Here is a 15,753-nt window from a genome sequence, read left to right on the forward strand (position 1 = left end):
AGGAGACTGTACCCAGTTAAAGTGTATGCCGTGGTATCCCGGTGAGTTACTAAGGAAAACAAATATTGTACTCCTTGTCACTTGGATCTGTCTGGAAGTGAAACCAGAAGCTTGGCATTTAGACGTGAATAACTGCCTGTATGATTTCCATTATCTTTCTTTGACCTAAGATTGTTTTACTTTAGAAAGTAATTGCTCTGTGTATTGATTAAAGCCTCACGACTATAGTGTTTCAGCACAAGAGAAAATTCAAGCGCAGAGAACAGGATTGATTGCTGCTACAGAAAACTAACAGCAGTTTGTTGTCTTTTTATCTCTGATGACTTTAATCTTGAAACTGATTTTCTAATTGTGAATCACTTTACAATGTGTACTTCTGAACTGTGAAGCTGGGCTTGCCGCTGGAATTGATACAGTTATTGATAAGAGTTTTTTTATTTTATTTTATTTTTTGCAAATCAGTATGTTATAGAGATATACCCTCTTGGAAGAGCAACTGCATTTTTTAGAGAGTAATTCACCTGGCAAACAAAAGTTCCAGTACTTTGTGACTAAAGGGATTACTGAGAAAAAAAGCACAAGACCCTGCCATAATATATCTGACTTTCTGGTCTGTGCTGTTTAGCATGATAATGACCCAAGATTCAATACTAGAGACATGTAGAAAATATAAAAGGTATTTTCTGTATTTAATGAGGTTAGAAATGAAGCCAATATTCACATTATGAGTACATTGTATTCCTAATGAAGCTAAAATCATACTGATTTCAGTGTGAGATTTTGCAGTATTGCAGCGAATTATCCTCCCGTTATTTGACCTCTCCTCAAACTCAAATGAATAAGTGATCTAAAAGGGGGGTGGAATCATCTTTCTTAGTTTTTGGTGAATGGCTTAACTGCTAAGAACAAACAGGATTTAGCAGCTAGGAAGGTGCTTATGGTGACAGTGGCCTCAGGCTCAATCTCTGTGTTGAGGCTGCCCTTTCACAGACTGCTCCAAGCCTCCTGGCCTCCGCTCTCGCTTTGGGAGCAGAGTTGAGTATTTCACACTGTAGAAAGCAGACTAGTGGGTCTGGAGAACAAGAGATGATGAGCTTGATTATGAGCAAAAAGCTAGGGGCTGCCCTCTCCCCACTGATGTCAATGAGAGTTTTGCCACGGGCTTGGATGGGGCCAGGATTTTATGCGATGGGGGTATTTGTCAGCCAGGTCACGGATGCCATCCTGTGCTGGAACTGAAGGAAGCTGCTAATAAGTTTCCTATGATGGAAATTTTTCACAGAAGGCAGTTTTCTGTGCAGGAATGAGACAGAGAAATTCTCAAAGTCATGAAGGACCATAGGTGAAAAAGATTGGAAAGAATTAAAAAGCATAAACAAACAAACAAACAAAAAACCACCATTCATCTTGCGTCTTCTCACACAATAACAGAAGCATTAGCTCCTAATGTCTAAAGTTCTTGCAATCAAAAATGATTAAGCAGAATCTGGAGGTTAAACAACTCAATTTTAACTTATCATCCCTAAAAGGAGAAACTAAATTTGGGATGCAATCTCATTAATATTGATGTGCTTTAAATATATTAATAGGGTGGTAGTGTTATAATAAATATTCTGAAATCTTTGGAATTGCACAGACTTTTCCTTTGGACACCTCAGGTCGAAGTCTATCTCTTCTTGTTCATTTTGGTAATCTCAGGGACTGTAGCCTCCTATTTGCTGTGACTGAAGAAACTTGAGGAGGAATCTGCTAGGGTTCTCTCAACCTACTTGGTATTTCTTGCTGTACTGGTGGATTAAATGTGGATTCATGTATCTGTGAGGATAACTCTTCTGTAATGGATTGGAGAAATATTGAGAATACATTATATGTTCAGCATGGATCTATACACTGAATTATCCTCCATTTTTAAAGGTAGTTGTTTGATTTAACAGTTGTGTGTTCAAGAGGCTCCATAAGGTATTACTAATTTTTAAAAAGGTGCACATCTGTCTGCTCTTGACAGCAATGAATCTTAAGTAGATTTCCAAGTTATTTATGGGTATCAAAGTGATGTTCCTATTGTAGATCAAGAGCCATAGTGTGCTTCCCTTCTTTCCTGCTTTCCCCCTTGCAGTGCTGTAAATCTAACTTCTGCCCATCCTATTGTTCGAAGAAAAGCAGCCATATTGTGCTGATTGCTATTAAATTAAAGCAGAAAGGGAGGGAAACAAATGCGGAAGCCAATCTTACCAGCAGGGATACCACTATCTTTTATTTTGTTTTTTGGGGGTCACAAAGTCATGGCAGGCAGCTGACCTCTGATAACCTTTTCAGTGCCACAGCACGCAGTTTCTTTCGGAAGAACTTAATTAAACACAACTGAAGTTCCTGGCTAACATTTGTTCTTGAAAAGAGTCTTCTTTGATTGGTGTTTTCTGCTGAGGGACAACAGAGATGCTGCTTTTGTTCCTAGGAGAAAAGTTAGCATATGTTAGTTAAGGATTTGTGGTTTCCTATAGTGTTGCTGGTCCTTTCTGAAGGTGCACCAGGCTTCTCAGCTAGCATCGAAGAACCACAGCAGTGGAGAAAAAGCAAGTTCAAAACACTTTGTATAAATATCAAATGAATTTACTCCTACTTAGGGCCATGTGTAGTTTGGTCCAAGCTAAATAAAATCGGATTCCTCCTAAAGAGTTGGTGATGTGTCTGTGGTAGTCCGTGTCTTTGATATGATCCATGCAGTATGAAACATGCATCCACCAAATCTTGGCTGTGAGGCCAATCAAGATTAATTGCAACAAGATGAGATTTTAATTCTTCTGTCATGGAAATGTGCTTGCAACACACGAGAGAATAAGCAGTTTTTTGTGGTATAGGATAGAAATCCAGAATACTGCTTGAATATAGATTGCACGTGTCAGGTGAAGTGTGTGCTGTCACAAGTAAAGCTCTTTCAATTGCAGAAATATCTGGATATAAGTAATCTTCTGTATGCTTTTCTTAGTTTGATTATAATGGCATTTCATAAGTGGAATCAGTGGCAGAACATTTGACTGGAGGGAAGGACCGTTAACGATTCCTGGAAATGGAGCTGGGTTCTGTACATGGTGTTTGCTGAGCCTCTTTGAAACAGAAGGCATTGCTGACAGGTGTCTCAATCTAGCTCAGGATGCGTGAGCATCTGTATGAGTCTTTGATGGAGACAAAACTAAAATTTGAGCTTTCCTGCACGAGCAACAGGAAGAGGGAAGTCCTTTCCTTTTCTCACTGGCACGAGCTGGGTGCTGGCAGCACCCAAGTCGCTGGTTTGGGCAGGGAAGGTCCGGCTCGTTGCCAGGGGAGGGATGTCTCAACAGACGGACAGCTCTCATCAGCTGCCACCTGCTGCCATAGCACAAGGGGCTCTCAGTTTGCAGTGTCTCACTTTATTTCCCAAGTCAAAACATTCAGTGTGTCTGGCCACTGAGGTCTGCTGTGCTGGCAGACTTTTACTGGGACAGCAGCCCCCTTTGGGCAGGTGAGAGCAGGGGAGCAGCTCCTGCACTTGGAGGTTGTCCTGGGTGTTGCCAGGGGAAGTGAATGGTCCTGCTTCATCAAGAGCAGTGGGACAAGGTGAGGTATATAAAATATACCACAGGAGACCCTTCCTCCTTTGCCGAGAGAGGATCCCTTCCCTCCTCCCCCTTTAGCAAATCACAGCAAAGCAAAAATTTCCCATTATTTACTATTCCATTTTCTCTGTCTTCTTTTTGCCCCTGCTGTTTAATAGTGTATGTCCCAATCTCACAAAAGAGGCATGGGGATGATGTTTGCTGAGACTGCGTTGCCAGTTAATGCATCTCCGAGCAGGCGAAGGGTACAGGAAGCATCTGTTTTCAGGGCTGGGGCCACACGGAGCAGAAATGGTGCAGTAAGAACTGCCTGGAAAGATCAGGTTACCAACTCATTAGAGGGAATGCATCCTGGTAACTGTAAAATGAGCTTCCATATTCCCTCATTTCTAGCATCTAATTTGCTAGGTGGTTTCGTTTATTAGCATACATTCAAGTGTGTGGGCACTTGTATGGCTCTTTCTTTAAGAAACAAAAACATTAACCCTCTAGTACACCACCTGTTTGCACTTCATTGTCAACTGTGAGGGGTTATTTTATTGGCTTCATTGTTTCAGTTTTCATTAACTTTTTTCTTTATTAACATGCAGGCTGCAATCTGGTTTCTTTTTGCTAGAAATGGACTTTGTTTGTCATTAATACCATACTTCTGGCTATATTTCTTTATTTAAAAGAAATAAAGCTTTTCTTTTATATCTAGACTTTATATCTACCCTTGGTCTGTGTCTCTGTCCTAGTGGCTTTCCAAATGTACTTGATTTAGCTTTTCAATATGTAATTAATGCCAAACAAGTTAATTGCTTTACAAGTGTCCAAAATTCCCTCGTTTCATTTCTATTCATTTATCAACCTTCATTATACAGCCACTGTTCCACATAAACACAAATGATTGTTAATGAATGCCTAATGTCGTATTCATTAGAAAATCAGGTTAATGGCTAGTAATGAATATCTGAGCTACTTGTTACTTTCAAGTGTGTGTGTGGTTTTTTTTTTTCCATGTTGATTACAATACTTCTTTAATCTACAAAGAAATCATACCTGTGTGTTAGACCAACTGAAATGCGATGAGGTCAAACTTTTGCGAAACCCTAGAACCGTATTGCAGGTGGTTTCTCTTTGGGTGGAATGCTAAAGACATTGACAAAGACAGACAACCTGTAACCACTACTTTATCCTTAGTTTGTGATTCATTTACTTAGCAGACTACTCGTGTTCTTAAAACCATTTGAAGCTAGTCAGGCTGACAAAGAGCATTCCTAGATCCCTTTTTACAGTCATAGAGATTTGAATATGCAGGATTAGTAAATGTAGCTGGTACATACTTCCGAGACATACAGTAATTCCACTGAATAGCTTATTTCTCTTTATGGGAGCGTGAAGTGCTGTCAGCCAACCATCCAGACGCCTACTTTTGTGGGCCACTGTAGTTTACGACAGGTGAGCACTCAAATGGAAACCAGTGCTAAATTTAATACTAACTAAGTTTTGACCAGATAATGCTATTGCATGTACTTCTATATATCCATGCAGCTATAGATCAGTGGGAATGAGTAGGTCTTACATGTTTTTGACCACAGATTCCCAGCTGCTGTATACTGTCTAATCCCCATGAGGATGATCTGCCCCTAGGAGCTTTTAAAGCAGCATTGGAAGAATGCATCAGTAGAGCTGCAACCAACGCTTTGATAGCCGATGTTGTGTGGAGATTTTCTAGGAAGTGATCTGCTTTATGGTAGTTTTGGACGTTGAAATACAGTTCTGCACTGAATATTGGCTGACCTTCGGGAAATAAGCTTTGGGAAACACCTTATTTCAATCAGAGAGAAAAGTGGGTCCTGACTCTTTCTGTAGTTTAAATTTCAGTTGAACTTATCATCGAGAAGACATGAAACTCTGCCTTGATCAAATTGCATTCTAGCTAACAATATTCTTTTGCCTTCACCAGGAGTGCCTTTCAGCTCCTGGTCTCTGTAAGTGTTGTGCATGATATTAATTCCTTAGGCTGGTTGGTATCACCCACCCCAGAAGTGGCTGCATTTTTGTGGCTGAAGAAATTCTTAGATGTTGCCTATAGTTTTAAAGTGTTGTATTTTGACTTACAATAACTCAGTAATCCTGATTATACGAGATTTTCCAAATATAAATACGTGTGTGTGCATGTACATGTAGTGCCTTTTCACAGATATTTTAGAGATAACCAACACTGAATAATTCTTGTCTTGTTTTATAAGGCTTTGCCTGCCAAAAAACTATTTGAAGTTATATGTCCGTAATAACTAGGCTATATTTCACATTTTGTTTTATAAAGCATTGGCTCTTCTTTGTTTGCTATTGCTCCTGCCATGGTAACATCAAGGCCTAGAGATCCTAGGAGCATTTGAGCTGGAGCTATAGCTCTTCTGAGGGCTCAGGAAACGAAATATGTTGTATTGTTTGTATTGTATTGTGTTGATATCCATCAACAGCCTTCCTATTTTGCCTTATTAGACCTTTAAGGGACTTTACAAACATACTGAACAATAATGGTGATGAACATGGTACTGCTGGACACCCCAAGCACAATAGCTCTTTACAGCTATAAAGAAATTACTCCTTATTGGTAACTAAACCTAGAAAGAACACATTTGCCGTAATTATAAACAGTGTGAAAAAGAGTCCCCAGAGTGACTGTGCAGACTGCTGTTTGTCAGACATTGCAGACAATTAAAAAAAAAAATAGAAACACAATACAGTTAAAATGTAATTGACTCCATAACGTTCCTTTCAAACAAATTACAACATGAAATAAGATGAGAGAATTTGTGCAATGAAAGACAGTAAATTGTATTTATTACTCACTGAAAGTATTTAAGTGGCATTGCTGCATCAAGAGACCATTATCTGCTCCCAGTTAATGTTGGTAGTTTGGTAGTAACCGTGGCCAGGATTAGGGTCCTATGTCAGCACAACCGCTAGATGTATCTTATGTATGTTGTTTAATGTCTAGCAGCAACACTTATGAGTGCTTATGGTCAGAATGATTCCCTAGGGTATTGCTCATAAGTAGAAAGTCAAATATATGCTGTGCAATTTTTTTGAATCATTTCTACTGACACTCCAGGTTTCATCAGCTTCCTCTCTGCCTGCTCAGCAATTTGCACAACTGAACTTCAACAAACATGCCAAAACATAAGCATGTGCTGAAGTTGCTCTTTGGGCAAAGACAGCTGAAATGGTTGCTAGATGCAACACAGAACATCATGGTCTCTCTGTGTAAGTCTTCTGTGGGTGACTTTAAGCTACATATACAATGGATTCATGGTTTTGGCCTGGAAAGGGAAATGTGACCAATTAATGTGAAGTAGTGTTTTAACCTACTATAAGAGTAATTGTAAGATAAGTCCCAGATATCTGTTTTTACTTATTTATGATTATTTTGATCAGGTCAAGAAAGTCAGCCAATATATGATGGAGCAATCTCATGCTTTATCTTTCCATTGGACTTGGGGAGTGGAAATTATGCTTCAGGAAGTCTGGTTCTAAAAGGTGCCCAGCCCTAAATGATTTAATTTCTAATAAATTATCAGTTGAGTTTTTAATTTTAGAACCTGTAGACAAGCGTGACATTTACAGAGCTGAGAAGCCAACTGAGGAAATCTGACTATGACAGGTCATGGTCACACTGCAAACCTGTATGAGGCAAAACTCAACTTGAGCTCAGATTTCTATTTTACTGCCTTAGCATCACCTTGGATGTGTTATTTCTTTGAAATCTCTTTTTGAAATCTCATCTAAAAATGATGAGCTCAGCCTGCAAAACTGAAATAAAAATAAGAGGCCTCTTTTTAAATACATTGTAGGCTGTTCCTTATTACACAGCCTTTGTGAGTGGAATAACCTCATGAGATAAAGGTGTTTGCTGCTCTACTGTAAACACAGTCTCATAACTGCTATGGTGCATTCAGCGTTGTTTTGCATGCTCTGCTCTACTGGCACCAGTTCTCCATTCACGGGAGGTTATTTGGCATTTCACTATGCCCAATTATCTTCACTGGAGACTGTCCTGCACAGGAATAGGGATGGCTTGTATTTTTGACCCTGTCATTCTGCTGCAAGGAGGAGAAAGACCCTGGACAGAAGGAAAGGTAACCTGCAGACCACAGACCGTAGAGCATGAGGTAACTCAGTAGCATTGCTAGCAGTTGGTGAAGGGTTGGTGAGGTCAGGTAAGGGTGAGATACCAGAGCACACAGAAGTTCCTGGACTGATAGACAGAACTTGGCAAGTAGCACAGGGAACTTATGGAATAACACAGCACATCTCTGCCAGGCGAGCCAGACCTACAAGCTGATAGCAAGAAAACATCCAACAGGAAACATTATAGACCTTTTTCCACCCACAAAGTTAACTGATTTTTAACTCTTAATAAGTACTATGGCCACATCAGTAGTATACAGCATATCCGAAATCCCCATCATAACTGCCAGGGATTTTTGTTTTAATAGGTTATTCATATCTTGTGTAGTTTTTAGGAATTCCTGCTTTGATCAGGCTTGGAGCTAGTATTCTTCTGCTGCTGGATGGCTCTTGATCTTTTGACTGATTAAATAACCCCTTTTCCACACACAAGGATTATAAAACATCACAAAACAACAACAAATAAAACCTTGCTTGGTGTAATTTTTAGAACTATTGCTAGCACTATCACCTTTCGCATTTAATGTGCTATTCAGATGACTCTATGAAGAATATTTTAGGAATACATAGATGTCAAAGCATTGATTTTATTATTCATCTGCTGTGTAAGAATCAAAATCAGCTTTATAGGTGCAATTTTCTCTTCACTAGAGGTACAAAGCACAAAAATTACAAGAATAATTTCATCTTTCTCTTTCAAATAAAAATAAATAGATGAGTTCATCAAGGAAATTGCTGACCTGTTATATTTTTTCTTTCATTTGCTAATGATCCCCTTTTTCAGTGAATGAAGCTTGAGCCTGGTGATTTTTCCTGAAATGTGTACATGTATATCTGGTAAATTAATGTCAGTGTGCTGGGAAAGATGGTAGCCATAGGCCAGGGCTTTTTGTTGCCATGGATCCATTGCAGACCTCTCTGATTGTAGCTCGTTAGGGCTTTGTTTAAACAAGAAGGAACTGGAAGAAAAAGGTTTTCAGTTATTTCTGTCATTTACATTTTAACTGTTCTAATTGTCCTAATTTCCTTCCTATTTACGATGAATAGTTAGGGGAGTAAGCCTTCAGTGGTGACCACTACGCTCTTCAAACTCAGGCCCCACATGCTGTCCACATTTTTTTTCCCTGTGCTATTCTAGCATGAAAAGGGTTTAGCTGACCTAGGTCTGCCTATCGGAGACGATTTGCAGTACCTTACATATATACAGACTCATCCCCTGTAAAATATCATGTGAGAACTGACAGTGCTGATGTGAGTGTTAGGTTTAGCATGAGAAATATTTTCTCTCCGACTTGGTCAGCAGTGGCACTTGCTTGAATTTACCAGAGTATTCTGAATAGGGAAATATACTCTCTAATATTTTGCATTACTGTCAGTATAAATAGTAGGTTTATGCTGAACACATAAGGTTATCACGTGTGAAGGCCAGCTACCTGCTCTGACCACAGCAGTGGGTACCAGCTTTTGCTGCAGGCACTGCTGGTGTGCCAGAGTGGGGGGCTGTCGTGGTGACAAAGTGTCAGTGGGCTGCTGGCATCAGATAGACATTGCTGGGTGGTGACAAAATATCTGTGTCTGAATGTGTCCCCCCAGAGCGGCCCCTTCCCTTGGGGCCCAGAGTGAAAGATGGGAAATGTGTGAAATTCTGTGAGGGCCTGAAGAAAGAGATGTTTGGTACGATGTCTCCTGCTGGTCTGAACTCTACCTCCACTGAAGGATCTGTTACCTGCATGTTTCTCTTCTGTGTCCATGTCAGCTATACCTGTGCAGATACAAATAAGGAGCATTAAGGCGAATGAAAGTGAGGTATATCAAGTTTACTGTTACATTATTATTTTTTTATTTTTATTTTTTACTCATAAGGTAAGTGTATTTGCTCTAATATAAATGAATCTAGTTTATGTTTCTAAATTTAAGAGCACCATTTTACCCTGAGGATGAGTTGTGTGACCTTGATGTGGCTGGAGATATTTCAGGACGTTATACTTAGAAACAATATTTATTATTGGTGCCAAGACAAGGTTGGTTTGCTGTTGCTAATTAATACTTATTATCTACTATCTGTGAATAATGGTATAATTAATGACATTGCTAATAATAAAAGCCAATTTGTTGGCTGCATTTTTTTAATTCAAGTCTGTGTGAGCTGAAAAACAGGACCCAGTCTCTTTCTCCTTTCTTTTATTCAGATGTAACATGCAGCTCACCCAGGGAAAGCACCTAACCTTTTTTAAGACTGTGTGTAACCCAAAAATCTCAAGTTGGCCACTGAGAGCAGTTCAATGAGGTGTCCCAGCACTGTAGAAGGAAGAGGCAGGATTAGGGCTATAGCCCCTACTGCCAGTTACCCTATCTTTTTTCTCTTTGTTTATGACAGTCCCAAATTGTAATCACCTTCTGCATCTCTTCAGCCATGAAATTTTCAGGGCAGACCTTTCTCCCTGTCTGTATTTTCTATGCTGCAAAGTTTTTGGGGTGCGAATTATCACTTGTTTTCTTTGCAGTGTTGCATGTGGTAGATCTTGGTTCTTCTTGACCCTGAAGCCATACATTTATAAAGACTAGAGTCACAAAGAAGGCAGTCTGTCTGGGTGGGAAAAGAAAGGGCATAGACTCAAAAAGTTCAGCCTATGGAATTATCTAATGAACAACTGCCAACATTAATCCAAATCACCTTTCCCTGTAAGCTCACGCTTCTATTTGGCCAGCATAGGGAAGATTCCCCACCTGCCTTTCTGTCACTACACCTTTCTTTCCTATGCAAAACAAATAATCCAACTGTTTGTGGCAGCTTGTTCACGTTGCGTTTTCCTCTACTATAAATTGCTCTTAAAGCAAGACACAGCATTTTCTTCTTATCTTCCAGCTGTTGGGGCATAAAAAAGTAAAGTCCAGTCTTACAGCCTTGAGATGTGCAAAACACTGCTAGAGTCAGCATGTGTGCAGAGGTCTTCAGGGATACCATGATAATCAAGTACCGGCTCCCTACAACACCCAGAACAGAATAATTTCTTGCTGGCCAAGGCATGCTGGAACTTGCAGTCTCTCACTGCATTTCTCCATAGCGCAGCATCCTGAAAATGTCATTCAGACTGACTGCAGAACCTCAGGGAGTCTGCTGGGCCCTGATGGGCAAAACTTGCTGATTTTAGTACAAATTCTGACCCTGGAAGGGAAAGAGGGGAGGCAGGCATTGCTGGTGTGGCTATGGCAATATAGATATACTGGTAATACCCCCTAGTGGAGACACAAGGTCTGCAAGCAAAAAGAGGGGGGTTGCTTGCAGATTTTAACACTAATTTCAGGACAGCTTTATCAAAGTACTATATAGCTGCTGTAGGCCAGCATACAAGAAGTATTTGAGAGAATGTGATTTATTTCTGAGACTCAGCCACTGTTACTAGGCAGGCAAAGTTGTGCAGTGTAGACCAATCTTTTGCTACATTACTTGTACTGTTACGCATTTACATGGGGGTCAAGCATTGCTCTTCTAATTTGGTAATTTACACTCAGTTTGTATTGCATAAATGCTAAATATGAAGGCTGTTAGCACTTTTTTTTTTTCTTTTTCAATGGCGTTTTTCTGATAACTGCACGTAGCAGAGGTGAGAATTTGTGTCCTGTTTCTTGCTGCTATTAGTCCTACACTACTCTGCCAACTTGATTAGGGCACAGGAATTTCTGCTGGTGAAAGAAGACTGGAATTCAGCAATGAATAAGTGCATAAGTGAACAACATCACAACTTTCTTTTTTCTCTAAGTCATTTGCATGTAGAAAGTGGCGTGGTATTCCATCAAGATTTATAGAAATGTTATACTGGGATGATCGGATATTCTTCAGTAGTTACCAGTCTAGTATATCTTGTAGGAACAGAACTAAGACATGCTGCTGTTCTGTGATGTCTCTGTTTTGTTATGAGAGATTGTCAGTGTCACGGGGAAACCTTAGGAAAAGGCTGATATACGTAAACCAAAAACCCTCTGGTCTCTGCCTCAATTAATTTATTACTTAAATAAAGGATATTACTTCAGGTTGAAAGGAAGAAAGTCTGTTGGAGATCTACGCTATTTTGCTTCTTGAGCAGTTTTACAAGTTATCTTTCACTCTTGAAAGCTTTGGGAGAAATTATTTAATAACACAACAGACATAGTTATGGTATTATTTTATAAGACTTTTAACTCTGTTGCAGATATGGATGCACTTTAACATCAAATAACCCAGAAATCACAATTATTTTTTTTAAAGGATATTAAACTGCTGTAAATACAGAATCGAAAATAATGGGAAAAGAAGGAGCAATGGTGATTCTTTACTAACAATATTTAAAGTATCAATGCTTAAACTGTAATTAGCCTTTTGAATTAATTACTCAGTTGATATAACTGAGAACAGTTTCCATGACTTTGGATTTTGGATGGTTTTTGTATGTGAGGCCAACCTTTACTTCTGCTTGTACCATATGGTTTTGCTCACAACTAGAAAGAATATGAATACAATCTGATTGTCCCTACCCTAAGATTGTTTGGTGGTCTTGAAGTTGACTTTCCAAGGTGGATGTAACCAAGATTCAGCTGAATCTGGCACAATTCTGCTAACATCTCAAGAATTACTCTAGATTTACACTTCTGTAAATGACAAGCGTGATTAAACCTGTTGTGTTGCCTGCCTAAGTTCCTTTGGGCTCAGGTTTTTAAATTGCTCCCCAGGGTCTTAGTCAAGCACAGTACGGTGGAATTTAAAGAAATTTTTTAGTTTTGGTTTAACACCTCTTCCTTTGAAATTAAGGGAAAGTTTTGAAAATCTCGCCAGGACTGTGTGATTGCTGAAGCCAACATTATTAATGATGTGTAAGTGCGTTGGCTCACTATGTGTGGTGTCTTAAATTTGTGTGAATGTGCAAATAACATGAGCTAAGGTTGCTTTCTAGATAGTGAAGTAGTTATATCAGATTAAGAAGTATTGATTAAGACAATGGCAAATTGCTGGAATGCCAGCTGAGTGATGAGATCACAGATGGTTTGTTTGCTCTCTGTGGAAAGCTTTTCTTCAAGAGAAAATCACACCTCTAAACATAAAATGATATGAAATTGCAGTTTAGGATTGTATGAGGCTATTACATATTATATGGTGTGAGGAGGATAGACAGCAGGGAACAAGATATGCAGCATCAGAACTGTGTAATCTTCCCTCTGGGTGTAAGAAACTGAAATTCACCTAAGAGGCGGGTACTCTGAGGTACTGTGTTCATGGCTGGTGCTCTGGAGGTCATTATTTATTTCATACCTGATCTGAAAGGCAGACAGTTTTGCAAGGTTCTTGCCTGCTAGTGGCTCACACATTTTTAGCACAGAGTTCTGAAGTTTGTATTTGTAACTTGAAAAACAGTGCTAGTTTTAACACTGTTAAGGACTAAAGTACAAACCCAGGTATTTTGGGGGAAGGAATGCTATATCTTTCAAGAAAGTCAAAAGTCAAGCCAGTACAAACAATCTATTTTGAGTTGACTTTATTATATCAATCAATTAGACAGTTGGATAGAAAAGGTGTTTGCTACCTGTGAAATGAAGAGGAAACCTAGCAAAGAAGGATCAGTAAGACTATGAGATACTTAATGAAGAGGGAGAAAGGTAATTCTGAAACACTGAAAGGGTTAATAAAAAGTTAATAGAATCACGAGAAAATTAGAATGCGCTGAAGAGTCCATTGATGTGATTAGTTACATCCATCAAAGTTCTGCATTTTAGTTTTGTTTGTTTGTTTGTTCCCCCCTCCCCAGTATTTGGTAGATGTGTAGTGTGGTTCAGGATCTTGCTGAGGGCAGAGGTGGACTTGCTCTTGTACTGTCATGATGCACTGTGGGTGTCCCAACTTCTGAGCTTGCTCATTGATATATATAAAAATGTAAAGAAGTTAAGGTAGCAAAATGTTAAGCTTTGACTAATGTCTGGAAAATCAATGGCTGGTTAAAGGGGAAAAATCCTGTTTATTTACCCACTGAGGAGGAGTTACACTGAGAGCTCAACTTGTTATTAGGCATGAGAGAATCCCCATAAGAGACTGTCTTTAAGAAACAGACAGTTCACAAGTTCTGCTGCATGTTACACAAATGTGCATGCTACTTCAACAGTGACTTTTGAAGTGCATTAGGAAGAGGTGCTGCAAGTGCCAAAATTACCTTGGGTTCTAACTAGTCCTGCAACATTAACTCCTCTGATACACTCTTTCTGTGGACTTTCTTTGTAAGAGAAGTCACTGCTATGAGCTAAATGGATGGGTGGAAGTGCAGGAACATCCCTCTCCCAGCCAGCTTAAGACCTGTTTGGACAGTACTGGGGCATGGCTGCTGCCTTGAGGAGCTGATGGTGCAGGACCACAGATGGGAGCAAAGGCAGTGCCAGGAGGCGAGGACATGGGGGAGGCAGCTCTCATTACACCACAGTCACTGTGACAAAAATTGTGAAACTAACTGTAATATTCAGACCAAAATATGCAAAAAGCCCCAAGTCCCACCTTTCGCTATATAAAATGCATAAGGAGTAGTAAACCATGTTTTGTTTGAAGCCAGCTGTAAAAGAGAAAAATGCAGTAAGTTCTCCTGGTGTTTCTCTTTCTCTGTATACAAAGGTATGTTTTCTCTCACAAGAACAGTCTAAATATCCCATTAATGCCTTATGTGTAATATTAGCAAAACCCCTTTCAAGATAGATTACAGTATTTTGATTCGTTACTCATCAGCATGTATAATTATCGTTTAACAATGTTATGAAGGACTGATGAAGGGAAGCAGGTGTTTAAACATGCGGTACCAGTAGTTTGACACAGCATTTAATTCTCTTTATTTGCGCTTTTTAAAGACATCTATTCAAGGAGGGAAAACAATGAGCCACTATATACTTGTGAGTGTTTGCAAGAGAAAGAAAAAAGATGTTTAGTCAATTTTTTGAGCAACTATTTTTCAATTAATAAGGGTGACCTTTTTTATAGTAGTATAACATAAGAAGACAGTGAAGTTAATAAGTTATGTTACAATTTTAGATAGCAAGAAACTGATATCCTCAGATGGGCTGTATTACCCATAAAATGCTCCTGGGTGTCAGGGTAATGAAAAATACAGCCTGGTCCTGAAAAATAAAGTATGATTTTCGAAGTCCAAAGAAATGACTGATAAGTAGCTTGTCCAGGGCAATTCAAAACACTGCAACTGTTCTCCAAAATCTTGTTGTTTTGCACTGACCTCTCTGAAGGCTATTCCTGCAAACACTGAGTCACTTGGCTCATGCAAATGATTTCTCTGAGTGTGCTGGAACCACTTGTATGATCCAAATGACTCAGCTGCATGCCAAGGTGTTCAGCATTGGTCAGGGCTGGAGGTCACCTGGTGATGAGCCTGCTGGAGATGCACAAGGTGAGGCTTTCTTACCTGGCTGATAGTGCTTGGTGAGGTGACCATGGGGCTGCTCACCCATGGCTGCCACTCCTTCCCCCCAGCCACTGCCAGCTGCCCGCAGCAAAATCATGGGTGATGTCTGCCTTGGTCCTCCCCCAGCGGGATGCCACCCAAACTGCTTCATTTACAGGCAGTAGCTTAGGTGATACAGAAACACATGCTGGGACAAGCTGGTTCCCTACCCAGTGGTTCTTCTACAGGAAGAGAGTTTGAATGGAGAAACTTGCCAGAGGATGGGAAATCCCAGATGGATCAGAGAGGAGCCAGCCAGCCCCATGGAGTGGTCTAGCCTCGGGGTATGCTTGGGATGCCCCCTGGTCTCCAGCACACGCTAGATGGTGCCATTGCCAGAAGGTGGCTACCAGGGCAATGAGGGACAGCGTGGCCCCAGTGGCCCTGCCTGCCTTGCCTGGCTGTGCCCTTTACCTCCGAGGGGATGAGCAAAACACCACAGGGAAAGAACCGCATCTCTGGAGCTTTATGGGGTGATGTATGGGAGAAGCCGGGAGCTTCATGACCAAGGAGTACTGTGA

General features: G+C 40.1%; 1 protein-coding gene across 11 annotated transcripts in view; it reads left to right on the top strand.

The window, feature by feature from the left end:
• Positions 1-9,029: 9,029 nt before the first annotated feature.
• Positions 9,030-15,753, top strand: part of LOC310886996 (uncharacterized protein) — a 164,231-nt gene continuing 157,507 nt past the window's right edge. For all 11 annotated transcript variants that reach the window (XR_014575569.1, XR_014575570.1, XR_014575571.1 and 8 more), the window contains exon 1: positions 9,030-9,573. The gene's annotated coding sequence lies outside the window, so the exon portion shown is untranslated. The remainder of the gene's footprint in view (positions 9,574-15,753) is intronic.

The sequence above is a fragment of the Anser anser genome, assembly GCF_964211835.1.
Source record: "Anser anser genome assembly, chromosome: 1".
NCBI classification, from domain to species: domain Eukaryota; kingdom Metazoa; phylum Chordata; class Aves; order Anseriformes; family Anatidae; genus Anser; species Anser anser.